The following is a 16,268-nucleotide window of genomic DNA, read 5'->3' on the forward strand; positions in this document are numbered from 1 at the left end:
GAAAAAGTGATAAGAAAGGAAGTGCATGTCTCTTTCTGCCATTAACGAAAGGACCTACTACCTCCTAGGAATAATATCAAACTAAGGAGGAGACCAACCAAGTTCATGCATCTACTAGAGAAGGGAGAGATATTCTCTTTCACATACATCCTTTGATGAAGACACAATTTGGGAAGGAGGTGTATCATTTCCACTGTCTGCTCAGATGGCTTTAGTCTGGCATTTAGTCTGACATTGATGTTGGGCACCTCATTCTGACCTCTGAGTGAGTGACTTGTGCCACCAGTGGCAGTGTCAGCTGGCACAACAGGGTGTGCATGTCAATAGCAATGGAGTGTCCAAGGTAACAAGGGAATGTTGGAGCAGCTTCAGAGCTAGAATACTCCAGAAATCCAAGCATCAGGAGAAAGGTCAGGTTCACATGGGCCAGTATACACCAGAATATTCTGGCTCATGTGAATCTGGCCTTTATCCTGCTGCTTGATTTTCCATGTCACATGGAGGGGTATTCACGAATTCGAACCTCACTGGTGCTCTGAAGTGCTGCATGCCAGACAACAGTCCAACTTTTCCAATGAATGTGAATGCCACAAGAAAAAAAAGTCCCAGTCTTTTGGTGCAACCCAAGGTGATATTTATGTTGCAAACAGGGTAGAGTGAGGAGGCTTTTTATGGAGGAGGGGAGCAAACTGTGAGATTAAGGGAAGACAAATAAAATGGTACTCTTATCATTTTTACATACAAACTCTGCACTTGTCTCCTTATCAACGTTCCAAGTAATAAAAGTGTGTGTGTGTGTGTGGGGGGAGCCTACACAAGTTTTTGCAGCTTATGGAAACATTAGACCTATAGCATAGATAGACACACCAGGGAGACATCATGGGTCATTCTTTTAATGCCTTTTTAGGAAGGTTCTCTTCTTGTTCAGCAGGGCTCATTTCACTCTCTCCCAGTTATTCATTTTTTCCACCCACTCTAAAAAGGCACCAGAGTTTGAAAATGATTATCAGATTATTCACAAACAAAGCCTGCCATTGTGTTGTTTGCGAGTGGCACAATAATGTTCCCTAGACTTCCTCTGGCATGCGTTTCTCTATTTTTATTTTGTAGCACAACAGAAACACAGTCATTATATGATTTTAGATTGCCTCCTTTCACATCCTCTCCCAACCAGTCCTTTAGAGCTATTCCTGAATATGCAAATCCTATTTTTCTCCAACCTGAGCCCCTCTGCTTGCTGAGACTTGATTATCTCTCCTGTGTGAGCACATGAGGGAGCACTCAAAAGTTCCCCACAGACCCTCAGGAAGTCTTGCCTTTCTAAAGGGGATGTGCTGACAGAGAACACAGCAACTTTGATCTAGGTGTACTAATGATGTTCCTTGTTCTGCTTCCCCTAGCACTTTCATTCTTCGCAGATGGAAGTACTAAGCAAATGGTCCCTCCTTCGAATTTAGGAAATGATATTTCATTTTGACAGAAATCTAACCCATCCACCCCTGAAAAAAAATCCCCATAGAGGTATATTTCACATTTTTGAAAGAAGGGAAGGTACTGTGTATTTGTCTGTCTGTCTGTCTGTCTGTCTGTCTGTCTGTCTGTCTGTTGGTGTTAAGGAAGTGTTTTCAGTCTGCAAAAACATCCGACAGTACAGAAAAGGCACTTTCATTAAAGTGAAAGAACAAAGGAGATTTTTTAAAAGCTTTCAATCAATGTTTCTCTGTGGCAAAGTACTGTATCTCTGTGGCAAAAAAGCCTGCTTACAGTCCTATATATCTTGTTATCAGTTCACCAAGGAATTTAATACCATACACAGCAGATGCATTATAACATGTTTTCTTCTATGGGGTGCCAAAGAACTGGAACTGGAAATAATGGTAGCCAGCACTAAATGAAAGACGTTTTGCAATATTTTATATGTGTATAAATATGAGGACAGGCAAAAAAAGACAAAAGTTGCTTATGGTAGGTACAGACACAGCATCTTTCATTGGATCAAAACTTTCTTTTTTGCAACCAGAAAATCATTACAAGTATTTATGACTTTATCCCAGCACACACCACAGCTGTTCTCTTATCTTCTACATGCTCTCAGTTTGGGGCTTATGCGCTAGGAAACAGAGAAATTTACAGCTCATGTAAAATTTCATTGGAGAAACACCAGCCATTTTATTGACTGATATATCTACATCAATGCAATTTTGTAAGAAAAGAACTATATATAAAAGCCAGTGTCTGTCTTGTACCATTGTATTAAAATATAACCACACAGAGAGGTTTGATCTTCTTACTTATTTGGTGTGATTTAATAGCCAACCTCATCCTAAGGATTCAGGGCAGGTGACAATATATTAATCACAAAAACTTCAATGACAATGATTCCATTTTGGCATTCTTCTATTGCTAGTCTTCAGACATAATGCTTTCTTCTTTGGGGTGCCTAACAGAATGGATTCAAAGGTACTTGAGTTTATACATAATCACGGTATTTCAGGATATAATTCCATAAGTGAGAATCAGCCAACAAAGATGCCTCTCTACATGTGGCCTTGGAGTTGAATCCTAAGTACATAAGATTGTTCTCAGTCAATATTATGGCAGAATGGGACATGAGGTGGTTGTTGTTGTGTGCCTTCAAGTTGTTTCTGAATTATAGTGACCCTAACTCTGATGGTTGCAAGATCAGCAGGTCGAGGACCAAGTGCTGCATGATAGAGTGAGCTCCCCTCACTAGTCCCAGCTTCTGCCAACCTAGCAGTTTGAAAACATGTAAAATGCAAGCACATAATTAGCTACCACTTCAGTGAGAAGGTAACAGTCTTCTGTGCAGTCATGCTGGCCACATGATCACAAAGCTGTCTTTGACAACGCTGGCTCTTTGGCTTAGTAAGGGAGATGAGCACTATCCCCTACAGTTGGACACAACTTGACAACCTTGTCAAAGGGGAAACCTTTACCTTTTAAGACAACTGTGTTATGGAAATTTCTTGGCAAGGTTTATTCAGAAAAGGTTTGGCATTGCCTTCCCCTGAGGCCGAGAGGATGTGATTTGCCCAAGGTCATCCAGTGGGTTTCATGGCCAAGCTAGAAATTGAACCCTGGTCTCCAGATTTGTAGCCCAACACTCAAATCTCTATGCCATGTTGCCTCTTGGACATGAGGTGGAATGCTTCATATTCATGATATTTGGACCAGGCATGAGCAAATTTTGGCCCCATTTTTCCAAATCTCTCTATCCTTCATCATTGATTGTAGGCATGTATGTGTAGGTGGAACAGATTAAACCTTTCCCTACTGGGAAGAATTGCGGTTATAAAAATGACCATACTACCGAAATTTTTATTCTTATTTTTGAACTTACCTATTGTAATAAGAGCTGACCAATTTAAAGAATGGGATAAGGAGTTGAATAAATTTCTGTGGAAAGGCGCAAGACCTAGAATTAAAAGTGCTATATTGAAAGACTCAAAAGAAAAAGGGGGTTTTGCACTACCTGATTTGCAAGTATATTTTTGGGCATGTAGTTTAATGTGGCTGCAGAACTGGGTGAAACTAGATAATGAAGAAATATTAGGCATGGAAAGCACACAACTCAGGTTTGGATGGCATGCGTATCTAAGTTATAATCAGTTAGAAAAAAACAAGGACTTTAATGATCATCCCATCAGAAAATCCTTATTGCAGTCTTGGATGAAATTGAAAAAAATGTTCTATTTTAAAATTCCTATTTGGACATCAACTCAGGAAGCCTTTTTTGGTAGGTGGTTACTAGGAAATAAGAATAATTGGCTTACTTATCAAGATTGCATAAAGGAAAACCAACAAGGAATTATGGTAATAAAACCCAGGGAGGAGCTAAAGAAAGAGGGACATGACCTAAATTGGTTTAATTATTATCAGATTAGAAACAAGTTCTTAGAGGATAGTAGGACGAGGGGAATAGAAGAGAAACGTAATGAATTGGATGAATTGTTTTGGCAGCCCGACAAGAAAAAAGTATCTAAATTTTATAAGTTAATATTAAATCGTAAATTAGAGCAGGAAGTAATCAAAGAGTATATGCCCAAATGGGCTCAAGATCTAGGGAAGACAATTAATTTAAATGAATGGCAAAATGCTTGGAAGAAAACACAAGATTTTACAATAGCCCAAGAACCGAAAGAAAACTTACTGAAAATAATGAACAGATGGTATTACACACCCTGGAGAATTAAGAAAATGTACAAACTAGAGCATGGTAAATGTTGGAGATGTAACTTTGAAAAAGGCAATTTAGTACATATATGGTGGAAATGCAAATTGATACAGGTTTTTTGGAAAGAAGTCCATAGGTCAATACAAAATATACTGGAAATTAAATTCCCTATGGACCCAAAACTGTATCTTTTGAATATGACTTCGATACTTAAAACTGACGATGAGAAACATTATTGGAGGGTAGTGTTATACATGGTAACTGCGGCCAGAGTAGAGATTGCAAAATTGTGGAAATCAAATACAACCCCTACTTGGGATAATTGGATGTTAAAAGTAAATGATTATAGGATACTTGACACAATTTCCTGTAATGTAAAAAATTTTAGTAAGAAAAGAATGAAAGAGGACTGGAAGAAAGTCCTATGTTTCTGGGGAAAAGAATGGAATCTGAAATTGGATCTTTTTGATATTTAAAAGAAGGGATTACTATATTTTTACTTTTGTTAATTTAGGCATCAAGGTACAGGTGGTAAATTGCCGTAGAAGAATCCACTTCCTGATCTCCCTTTTTGTTATTGGTTATACCTCAAGAGCTAATAGAACGAAAAGAGTTCCACAATCAAGCTGGATTTCAAAATTTAACTCAAGAATAAGGGAAGTGAACTTGACTAAAACACTAACTTGGGAAAAAACCAGTTAAGATAATGAAATGTACATGTTTTGAGCTTGCATGATAATGTAACTAGGATTTAAGTTGGGGGATACTTTAATTTAATTTAAGAGAGAAATAGAGCGGTGGTATTATAGCTTAAGTATGTGGTCTAACATACATAATTTTATTAGGAAGCTTTATGGTATTTCTTTGTCTCGGCTGTACATTTGAAGGACGGAGCAAGGTTGTATTAGTATTTGCTAAAAAAGGGAGTTCATCTTCATCCCAGGATAGAAGGAAGTCGCATCGGAAGAAGGGCCGTGGAGGACAAGAAGACAGATGTATTGGTAGAATATATGTTTATTTTTCTGTGTAGTAAACTGTAATACATGCATGGTCTTTTAGAATGAATAATGATGATAAGAAAGCGATTTATTTTTAATTGTAAATTCAATAAAAATTACTATTAAAAAAAAAAAAAAAAAAAAGATTGTAGGCATGTCTACATTTGCCAGTTACACCAGTTTTTCTGCCCTCACTGTGACCTGTCTATTCAATGTAGGGCCAAAGCCCCAATTCAAGTGTGGATTGTCTTAATGGGAGAAGGCCAGTTCTGCACTGAATCTTCCCTATGCATGGTTAAATTGGATTTTAAAACCCCACCTTTTGCTTTTAGATTTTGCAGGAATACCCAAATCACTGTGGTGATGCCTGGAGGCTGTCTAGATACATGTCTCACTGTGTTGTCTGGTACTGGCACCACTGGTGCAAATTACTTTCTCTGGGATCACAATGAGATGCCCAGCCATGTGATTGATTCTGGGCACCTCGTTTCAGAAGGATTGACTCACACCTATGATAATGGTACTAGAAGGCACAGTGGGATGCGAGTGCAGACAGTCACAAAGCATTGCTATGAAGTGTGGAGGTAATGGGAAATTTGAGACAGCTACAGGGCCAAAATACTGTGGGAGTAGCCACACTATTCTAGTTGCTTTGCCTGCCAGATAAATCCGGAAATCTCTTTCTGCCAAGTTTTCTACATGTGATGCAAGCATAAAATGATTCAGTCTAATCTCCTGAATATGTCTACTTCCTTCTGAAACAAAATTAACTGATGTGGAATTGATGGGAAATGAAAATGTCAGAGAAAATTTTACCATCACTAAATTGTGCAGTCTGCCTTAGCTAGAAAACCACTAGTTAATTTGGTCTGTGACCATTTTCAGTGCATCTTCAGAGAGTGTGAATGAGAATAAGAAGCAGGCAACAGTGGTTAAGTTCTAGTTTGGACCGAGATATTTTCCTGCCTGAGGCAAAGGACAAGATGTTGCCTCACTCCATTTCTGGTATACAGGCTGATCAAACTGGTTATTAATCCCTATCACACTATTGGTAATAGGGTAGAGTCCTTTTCGCCACACCTGAGGGCAAGTTTGGTGGTGTAGAAGATGCCATGTGGTATATTTAGCTCTGTTCCCCAAGAATGGGGAATGGCCAGAGGGATTCAAGAAAAATAATTATAGTCCTGCTGCTGCTATCCCTCCAGATCTGCCACTTGTGGCAGTTGGCTCACTATACCTAACAGTAGGGTTCTTACATTAGCCAGTTATCTAAAATGGCAGCTTGGTGGAGTAAATTCCTTACTATAATTTATAACAAAAATGGAGGGAGATATAAAAGAAAGACAATGGGGGGTATCTTGTGCCTTACTTTTGTCAACTGACATGAAAAGGAAAAACAAAACCACTACACCAAAAACAGTTGCCGTTAATTGTTGCTCATGGAGTATCCCTCAGAGGTTGTGCATGCTTTTTTCAATATCTGAAACACAGTGTTGGTTTGGGTACCTTTGCAAACACTTGCTGTAATTTGTAAGTTTGTTAATAATGAGTATTTTCTTTATCTTGAATCCAATCTTAGTCCAATACAGAAGAAATCCATCAAAATCAGTGGAGAAGCTAGGAGTCTTATCCTCTGTCACCCATTTCTTGCTTGCCATCATGCATATTCTTTTTCACTCAACATCCTGTTTTCTTTCTTGTGTGCATTGCATACCAGTCTCTGGACATATCAAGTTATTAAAAAAAAAGTAGCAAAGAAGTTATGATCCCACCGTATAACTATTCTAATGAGTAATGCTACACTAGTTCAAACTAGCCCCTTGCTGTGATTCATTTTTGTTTTGTTTTTTATATCTCATTATCAAGGGGCACGTTAAAGCTGGCACCACTATTTGGAAAAGCTGTGTGGAAGTGACTATTATACACACACACATACACTTTTAAGTCTTTCTTTTTACATTTCCCCCCTTCTTCCCTGTGATGCAAAGGGAATGTTTGCTCTCACAAAAGAACATCAAAAAGATATCTGCAAATCAGGTGATGGTGCAGTGGTCTGTCTAATGGAAATGGCAGTTTGAGGCCACTTCATCAAGTTTATATCTAGCCAAATAAGAACTGACTTCTTCCAAAGTTATCATTCTGGTTCTGTATATGGACAGCGATAGCAATACCATGTTTAGATAACCTTGTCTGGGGCTCTAATACAAGTTCATCCCTCTCTTCAGGGCTGGTTCTACCATTAGTAGATGGGCTGAGGGGTGTGTGCATCTGCACTGTAGAAATAATGCTGTTTGACACTGCTTTAAGTGTTGTAGCTCCATCCTATGGAATCCTGGGATTTATAGTTTTACAAAGTCTTTAGCCTTTTCTGCCAAAGAGTGCTGGTGTCTCACAAAACTACAACTTTCAGGATTCTGTAGGACTGAGCCATGGAAGTTAAAGTGGTACCAAACTGCAATATTTCTACAGTGTAGATGTACCCTCTGAGTCAGTAGTGTCATTCCTCTGGCTGTTCCTCTTGAATCCTCCAGCTATTATCATTTGTTGGAGGATTTGTTGGGGTGGAAAATGATACCCACTGAAGTAAGTTTCAGTTTAGTCAGCTTCTACATATGAAAAGGGGTTGATTGACCATCTTGCCCTTTGCCTCAGGCACAAATATATCTGGGCATCCTTCCTTGCTATTTACTATCTTGTTATCAGCCACCTGGTAATATGATTTTCTGGGCGGCTCACAAAAATAAAACAAACATATTAAAAACTCAATAAAAGCAGCATGTAAGACTGCAGGAAGGCACGATCGCACATGAATCATACTGTAACTAAAATACACAGACACATGATACACAGTCCATGGCGTTTGATTATTATTTAAATTTTTTTTTTCAAAGAATGAATAGATTTTTAAGATCACAGATCTGAAAAGCCTGGGAGAATTTTTATTAATTTTATTATAATTTATTTTTTTATTTCTCTTAATCAGCATGACATTGATTGCACAATACAATATGAATTCAGTTAATTATATGGTATGCATTCAATAAGGAGAATAAGTACATTAAACTTCTCATAATCAGCTCTGTTATAAAAAATATCTCTAATTTTTAAACCAGCAATTTAACATTTGTCTTTATATTAAAGGAGGATAAAAACAAATAATTAAACCTGTATAAATCTTAAATAAAGTTTCCCCTGTTGACTATTCTAGACATTTATTAAATTGTATGTCACCCCTTATCATTCTTTTTCCCATTTATCCATGTCCTTTTTGTTTAATATTGCTGTTAATCTATCTAATTCCTTCATTTCAAATATTTTATTTTTCCATTCTTCTATAGATGGTGTATATGTGGATTTCCATTTTCCCCCCACTAGCATTCTAGCAGCTGTTATTAAATACAGTTCTATTCTCCAGTGCTTTCTTTCTCTGGGAGAATTTTTAAAAAGGTAATCAACCAGATCTAAAAAGATTATACAAAAACTCTTTATGAGCCCTTTATGAGCCAATTAGCCCATTAAGATATTCAAGAGAAGCCCTTCTTTCTGTCCCATCACCTTCACAAGCTTGTTTGGTGGGAACAAGGGAGAGAGTTTTCTTGGTGGTTGCTCTCAGGCTTTGAAACTCCCTCCTAGTGAGATTAGGATGTCCTCCTCCTTGTTTTCCTTCCACTGGCAAGTCAAAATATTCTTATGCAAAATATTCTTATTCTATAAACTGACTGGGATGGGCCGCTATGGTGTGCTATGCTATTCTGTAGTTTATATATAGTATTTTTTAAACAAGACAAAATAAACCAAAACAAACTTTTATTATAATAATTGCATAGATGTTAATATACAGTAAAATTGTTGTCATCAATAGATGAAATTCCATTTCAATGCAGAACGAATTACAGATAACAACAATAAAAAAACAACAATCATGGGTATGATAATACAAGAAAAGATAAGGTATAGGTTTGTTATTAAACATGTTATCAAGGATTCAAAGGTTCTGAGGAGAGTACATCATTCCAGTTCCACAAGTGATGAGCTCGAGGTTTCAAAGTGTATATTGTCATTCATATATTCTATGAGAGAATAGCAACATGCCTCAATTTTTTGGTTCATAGGTCTTATAGTACGGACATTTTATTTGATAATTTCTCCACTAACCACACTTCCCATAGTCTATTTCACCAATTTTCAAGAGAAACATTCCTATTTTCAATTGTTGTTCAATTTCAAGTCTAGTAATTGCTAAGAAGAGGCAGATTAGAGTTTTATATGTTAAGTTTTTGTTTTCACATTAAAAAAACCAAGAGTAAGGATAATATTGAGCAGAATATAATGTTCTCTTTAGTAATGGTGGAGATCTGATCAAGTATTATAAATCAGAAAAGGTGTTTTTGTCACATTCAATCCACATATGCAAGTAAACTCCCCTGATGTCACATCCCCTCCAGCATTTTGCATTTATGTTCTTTGTAACGTGTGCTAATGTATAGTCTTTTAATCATTATAATGGTTTCGGCTTCATAGACTGTTTAATTGTCCTTTAAGCAACTTTTATATTCATCCTTTTTATTGATTTTTTTCATAGTTTAATCTGTAACATGTAAGCTGCCTTGAGTCACATTATTGGAAAGAAATGTGGAATATAGCTGAACAAAATGAATAAATAAATACATAAAGCATCAAGTGAATTTTTCTGAGGAGGTCATTCCATTACTGGATACCCAACACACACAAAACATTTCTCCCTAAAAACCAACCACCTCCCTTCACCTGGGAACAGTGAAATGACACAGGGCCTCCAAAAATAATCTTAAAGTTGGGGCTAATGTATAGGAGGTGATTGTACTTTTCAGGTAATCCACACATTCCTTTCTTGACTAGTGAGCCTCCAGGGATGATAAAGAAAAAGCAATCATATTAAATCAGTGAGAATGTAGATTGCATTACCTCAGGGTGCAAGTGGATGGTTAATTTCTTAAATGTGTTCCCCTATGAGAAATATAGATTTCTTGAATACTGTTGGCCCTCCATATCCAAGGGCCCACTATAGTGCATAAAATTCCATAAAATAGTACATTGAAAGAAAGACAGTGGCACGGTGGAAGAAGAGGTGAGTAGAGGAGGTCTCTCCTTGATAGTTTTTTAGAACATTATTTGTAGGATGACAGAAAGTTCCAGATCCCTCGCATAAGAGGAATTCCAAGTATGCCCACACCTCACTGAAAACAAAGGTCTGTATGCTTTCCACGCCACACGGTGAGTGCGCCATGGGCACGTGCGCCATACACTTTATTGTCATACAGCTTCAGCGTAAGCTTAAAGCCACGTATAGTGTGCCCACAGATGGTGCAGGCACACTGTATCTATTTCTCTACATAGGAACTGGGTCTGAACCAGGTAGGCAAGAAGTGGGACGCCATAACCATTAATTTGAGCTATTAAAATCAATGGTGTTGACATATAATCTGAGACTAAACCTTCATTCTTTGACTCTCATTGGGATCCTTTGGCTAGGCATTATTTTTCAGCCAAAACTACTTCAAAGTTTGTTCTGAGGACACTTTGTGTGTGAATAGGGGCAACAGGGAGAGTCATGCATATCAATTTGAACTGCTTGTAGATGGAGTGGTATTTTTTAAAATGTATTAAAAAAAATAGAATTGCTTTTTCTCTTTGCTGAGATTGTTCCTAAGATTGTTATGAGGATCTGTGCTAAACATCCTGAAGGACTTTACACATTAAATGTACTGTATAATTGACTAATTGTAATTATTATAATTCTCAGCTTTTGCAAGGATGTGAGTAGCATCCCAAATTAGGTCTAATGATCCTGCTCAATTGAAGATCACAACCTAGCTCTTGGGTTTTGAGCATCCAGTTACTATAAAGGTTTTGAGGCATTTTGACACTTAGAATAGCATCATTGCAACTCCTGGGCTGAGTTGACCATTCCAGAGAAACAAACATATCCAACCCACAATCAGAACAGTGAGGTTTCTGCACAAACACATAATTCACCTGTTTTAGGAAATGCCTAAAGGCAGTCATAGCTCAACATGCAAAGGAGCCTTCATTACTTTATACATACAATTTTTCATAAGTGAAAATGTACAGTATTTTAAAGCAGCTGAACACACACTGATCACAAGGGGAAAGCTGGGCGAGGGAAAAGACATTATAGCCTAATTTGGAAGAAAGAATTGCTCTCTGTGTTGGCTTTACATAACTGGAGGCTTCATCCTTATTTAGCTGGTGATTCGCTTGTACTTGCTGTCTGAGATGATGGAAATCTTCCCATTTCCCTGCTCTACAGACAATTGCCTTTTTTCCATTGTTGCTTTGAGTTTAATTAAAACCGTTTTATTTCAGCTCAGAGCCACTTTCTAGCTCTCAAAATTATATATTCCGAAAAGGTGGAGAGCAAATGAGATTTGAATAAGCGGTTTGTCCTTTCATTAAATAAAACAATAAAACTATATGCAAAGTTGAATTTTTGATCTTGGGAACTCAATGCTGTCTGCCGACAAATGGCAACAGGGCAAAATAATTTTTCATAGGCTGGGCCTGGCATTTGCACGACCCTCTGAATCAGACATATTTTGCTTCTTGTGTTTATAGAACAAAGCATTCTCAGCTGCACAATGGTAAAAGCAGACAGAGAAGGTTCAGGTTTTGGATTTCAGCATTTTAAGAGTTTAAAAAGATGGAAGAAATTATAAGCTCCTTTGACATTAGCTCTAGAATTGTGTTCAGTTCGGTTTTGTGATTGTAGTGTTTATTTGTTTTTAATAGTGCATGAGAATTTCATTTTAATTTGTTTGTCTTTGTTGAATTTACTAAAATGAACAAATTTCTTCAGATTAAAGTGGTTTGCAATATATATATATTTTAAATCAAGTCAAAACATTTGAAAGTTTAAGTCAAAACATGGCAGGCAGGTACAGCATGTTCCACTCTATGCCGGGACAAAAAAAGGCTGTATCTATTGAGTCTGGCTGGTGCAAAGCAGGGAAAAACTCATTTTACTTTTATCTGTAACCATCTTACAGCATTCAAAAATGTCTTTATATCCAGGATAGAAAGAACTCAAGGCTTTTAATAATGAATATAGGAAGATTTTCCCATCCCTATTTCCAGTTAACCTTTGCCTATAATATACTCTGAAAGGTCTGAGTGACATGACTTTGAATGTGTGGGTCACAGATTTACCATCTTGGAGAGAAGAACATTAATCCCAGATGAAGCGCAAGTCTTTTCATTGGATTCACTACTGTATTCTTCCATGGAGCTATGGTCCCTCACCTACTATTCATGCCTGATCTAGAAAGTACACATGGCATGCCGACCTCAAGTTTTTAGAGCTAACTTTGAATCCTGATCTTGGGGTCAAAATTTGACCCTAGACGCACCCCTTGGTAAAGCCCTAGTGTACATCCCAAAAAATCTTTACCAATAGCCCCCTGAAAGAACATTGGGACATGGAGGTGACAGTAACTGATGCAACCCAGCAAACCCCAAGGAATTATATTGTAAGAATTTACACTTCTTTAGACCAGTCTGGAAAAGTCCCATGTTACACAAATTATGACAACCGGGCTTTATTTTATATGGCACACTTCTGGAACAGCCCTAGAGATGTAAAAGAATATTCACCAGTAGTTTTTTCATCCACAGTGAGAAAGCCTGTTTTGATGTATCACAATGAAAATGCTCATCTTCCATGTTATTTTAAAAATTATTTTGTTTTATTGTATTTCATTGCATCATATCACATTCCATTTCAGGACACAAAGCAGTTTGTGGGAACAACTTAGATTTTGTACAAAAATGTTTCCAGGCAGACAAAAATAATAATCATATTTTGGACAAAATATCCCAGTTCCAGTGTCATTTTTTTCTGCAAATGATTTTATTGTTGTAAAAATGTTCCCTGGTATGAGAACTCATTAAAAATGTGTATGTCTCACCTACCAGGAAGAAGTAACTGAAATTATTTGTTCAAAGCAAGTACCCCCTCCCAAAGGTCTCTGCCCCCAACTATAGCTGGCTTCAGCCCCACACTCAGCATACAATCATGATCAGAAATGTGGCCACTGACAGAAAAGAACATTGCCTGTCCCTGATCTCAGGGCTGCATGAGCTCTGATTTTGTGCAATCCAAAGAGCAACGGTGTTCTGAACCACAAATTTCTCTGGGAGGTGCTGATCAGATCAGTTTGTTTTGAAATGTAGACTGGATGAAATACACCAGCTCCCCAATTTTGCTTCCATATGTCAGGCTCTCTATTCAGCTGTGATCATCTGTGCAAACCTTCTCTGCCTATGCAAGGCTATGTTTTCTCTCTTAGCTCTACAACCATATCCACATTAAAGGAAATTACTGAATCACCCAAGATTAATTAAAAACAGGGGGAAGAAACAGTTCAAAGCACTCTTCAACCTAAAGACCCAGGGATCATCACCTAATGAGTAATGAGTGCAGTTAATGAGCAGGCACCAAGTGCTGCCATTTATGAATAAACATAAGGTTTCTGGCTATGATTATAGATTTGTTTTCTTCCCTGGACTTTTTCACCTCAGCACATAATGGAGGTCAGAGAACTTGCAAGCATTTGGGTTTCTTCAGAACAAAGTGACATTTTTAAATCTGCAAACTAGAGGTATTTCTGTGCTGGCAGGGGAGAGGGTATTACCTAATTGATTATATTTCCTTCAGGGTACCAAGCATTCCAAAATATGAGCACTCTTTTGATCAGATCCTTCTAGAAAGGGGCATGCTTGAATGGCTGGGCAACCTAAAGGTTAGATCAGTTAAGCATCGGTCACAAAAAAGATGTGTATACAATTGAGTGTACTGACTGAACTGGAGAGTGTAATCTTTAGTCACCCATCCAGTTACCAACTTTCCTTCAGGTGCCGTATTGGATGTGACGAAACATCCATATTGACTTTCACTCAAGGATTTGTGTTTTGTGTATGCAGTGGTGATAACGGTAGCTTGTGACCTACAATATATACTTAACTGTAAATCGACATCATGTATAAGTTGAGGACAGGTTTCGGGGGCAAAATTAGGGATTTTGATATGAACCGTAGATAAGTCAAGGGTATCACTCCCCCCCCCCTGACTCCCAGCTGTCCCTTGGAGGACATCCAGAGAACATACAGGCTGCAGAAGGAGGGGGAAGCAAACATTTGACTCTCAAGCCTTTCCTCTGCCTGGCTGTCACTTTGGAAGACAGCCAAAGGACAGCCAGGCTGAGGAAGGAGGAGGAAGCAAGCATTTCCTTCCCAAACTCTTCCTCAGCCCAGCTGTCCCTTCAGATGACATCTGGAGGACATCCAGGCTGAGGAAGGGAGGGGAAGCAAATATTTGCCTACCAAGCCCTTTCTCAGCCCAGATCTCCCTTCAGGAGACAGCCAGGCTGCAGAAGATGTTTAAGGGGCAAGCTTATTACTGTACTGTATAGTCGACCCAGGGTTTTGGGGTTACTTTTTGGTCATAAATTTCTTGACTTATAGTCAAGTATATATGGTATTTATACATGGTCCTCTTAAATGGATCACAACTTTCCTCTAAGATTAGCAGAAATGTGATTCAGGTAGTTGCTAGCAATGGTCTCTGTCTAATCTGAGAGGTTAAATTCTGGGTGTCCAGGTAGTGAGAGGAATCACAGAATGAATGGCACTGGGGGAAAAGGGTGTTTGATTTTTGAATGTGAGGTTTTCTGAAAGCCTGGGAGCCATCGTTCTTAGCAATTCCTAGTCTTCCTGGCTCAGCATGTCAATATCTGTATTTATCTCATATCATATACCCTGGCTCTATGACAACAAAAGGATTCGCATCCTATGACATCAAGCATGCCAGTTACGTAACACTGCAAAGGTCTCTCCTTCAGGCCTCAAATTTTGGCCCTGAGATCTCAGGGAAGAGGCTGAAAGAAGCCAGCCATCCTGGGTAAGAAAGTTTAGGAAATGAGATGTTTCTGGAAGAAGAGGAAGGTACGTTAGATAAGTATGAGGAGGGAAAAATACAAGCAGATGCATATAGACAGGTGATAAAGGTCTAGAGACCACTGTCTCAAGGAAAGACATCCAGTATAATGTAAACTTTCTCAGGACTCTGCCAGCATATAATTCAACTAGACAGATTATTGGGTTGCATCTATACTGCTTTACTTGCTGTGGATTAATGCTGTGAGATTTGTAGTTTTGTGAGAGATTTAGCCTTCTCTGTCAGACAGCTCCGGCACCACAAATAACTACAATTCCCATGATTCGATAGGAGGGAGCCATGACAGTTAAAGTGGTGTCAAGGTGCATTAATTCTGCAGTGTGACAGTAGCCTTAGCGCATCCTGAAACAGTGATAGTGACTTAGATGAGGTTACCAGAAGATGTGGGCATGTCACTCGGAGGCACGTGCTGCTTCTATAAGCCCATAATACATTGTGCTTTGGCTCTGGATCAAGAACTTCCCCTCCTTTTATTTCAGTATCCCTTCTACTGCTGCTGTGTCATTTTGACAAATGGTGTTTTTATCCCTATGGGATGGAAGTGCTGGGCTGCCAATCCAACTCCCTTGCTTCAGTAGCAACCATTGTTCTTCATTGACTCCATTGCTGTGGTGTCTGCTTGAGAGTTCATACCTGTGGTGCTGGATATGGAGGATGGAGCACAGCTTGACTTAGGGATCATGCAGACGGGGCAAAAGAAGTGGCCAGAGGCCACTCTGATCCTGATCAGACCAGGACTGCAGCAACCACATACGGTCCCATTCCAGATCACCACCGCATTCCTTGATCCAGCCACTGGGAAGGAGTAGCTTTTCATCACTCTTTTTTGTGCTGGCTCTTCTGGGTTGGGGTGGGCTCAGCACAGCTTCTGGCCACTTTCAGGTGTTTATGCGTCATGTAAACACCATACCCTCAACATGGCCTGAGGCTGACACTTTGTGCCTGTCTGCTTTGTGCCTTAGAAGCCCATGCATCAGCCAATGGGGAGGCTCAAGTGGGCTAGATGGCAGGGAGGAAGATGTAAACTATTCTTCCTTGGTATAGATGCTTTTCTATTTTTACC

This window comes from Sceloporus occidentalis, unplaced genomic scaffold (genome assembly GCF_023333645.1).
Source record: "Sceloporus occidentalis isolate IW3139 unplaced genomic scaffold, rSceOcc1.0.p SCAF_3, whole genome shotgun sequence".
NCBI lineage: Eukaryota > Metazoa > Chordata > Lepidosauria > Squamata > Phrynosomatidae > Sceloporus > Sceloporus occidentalis.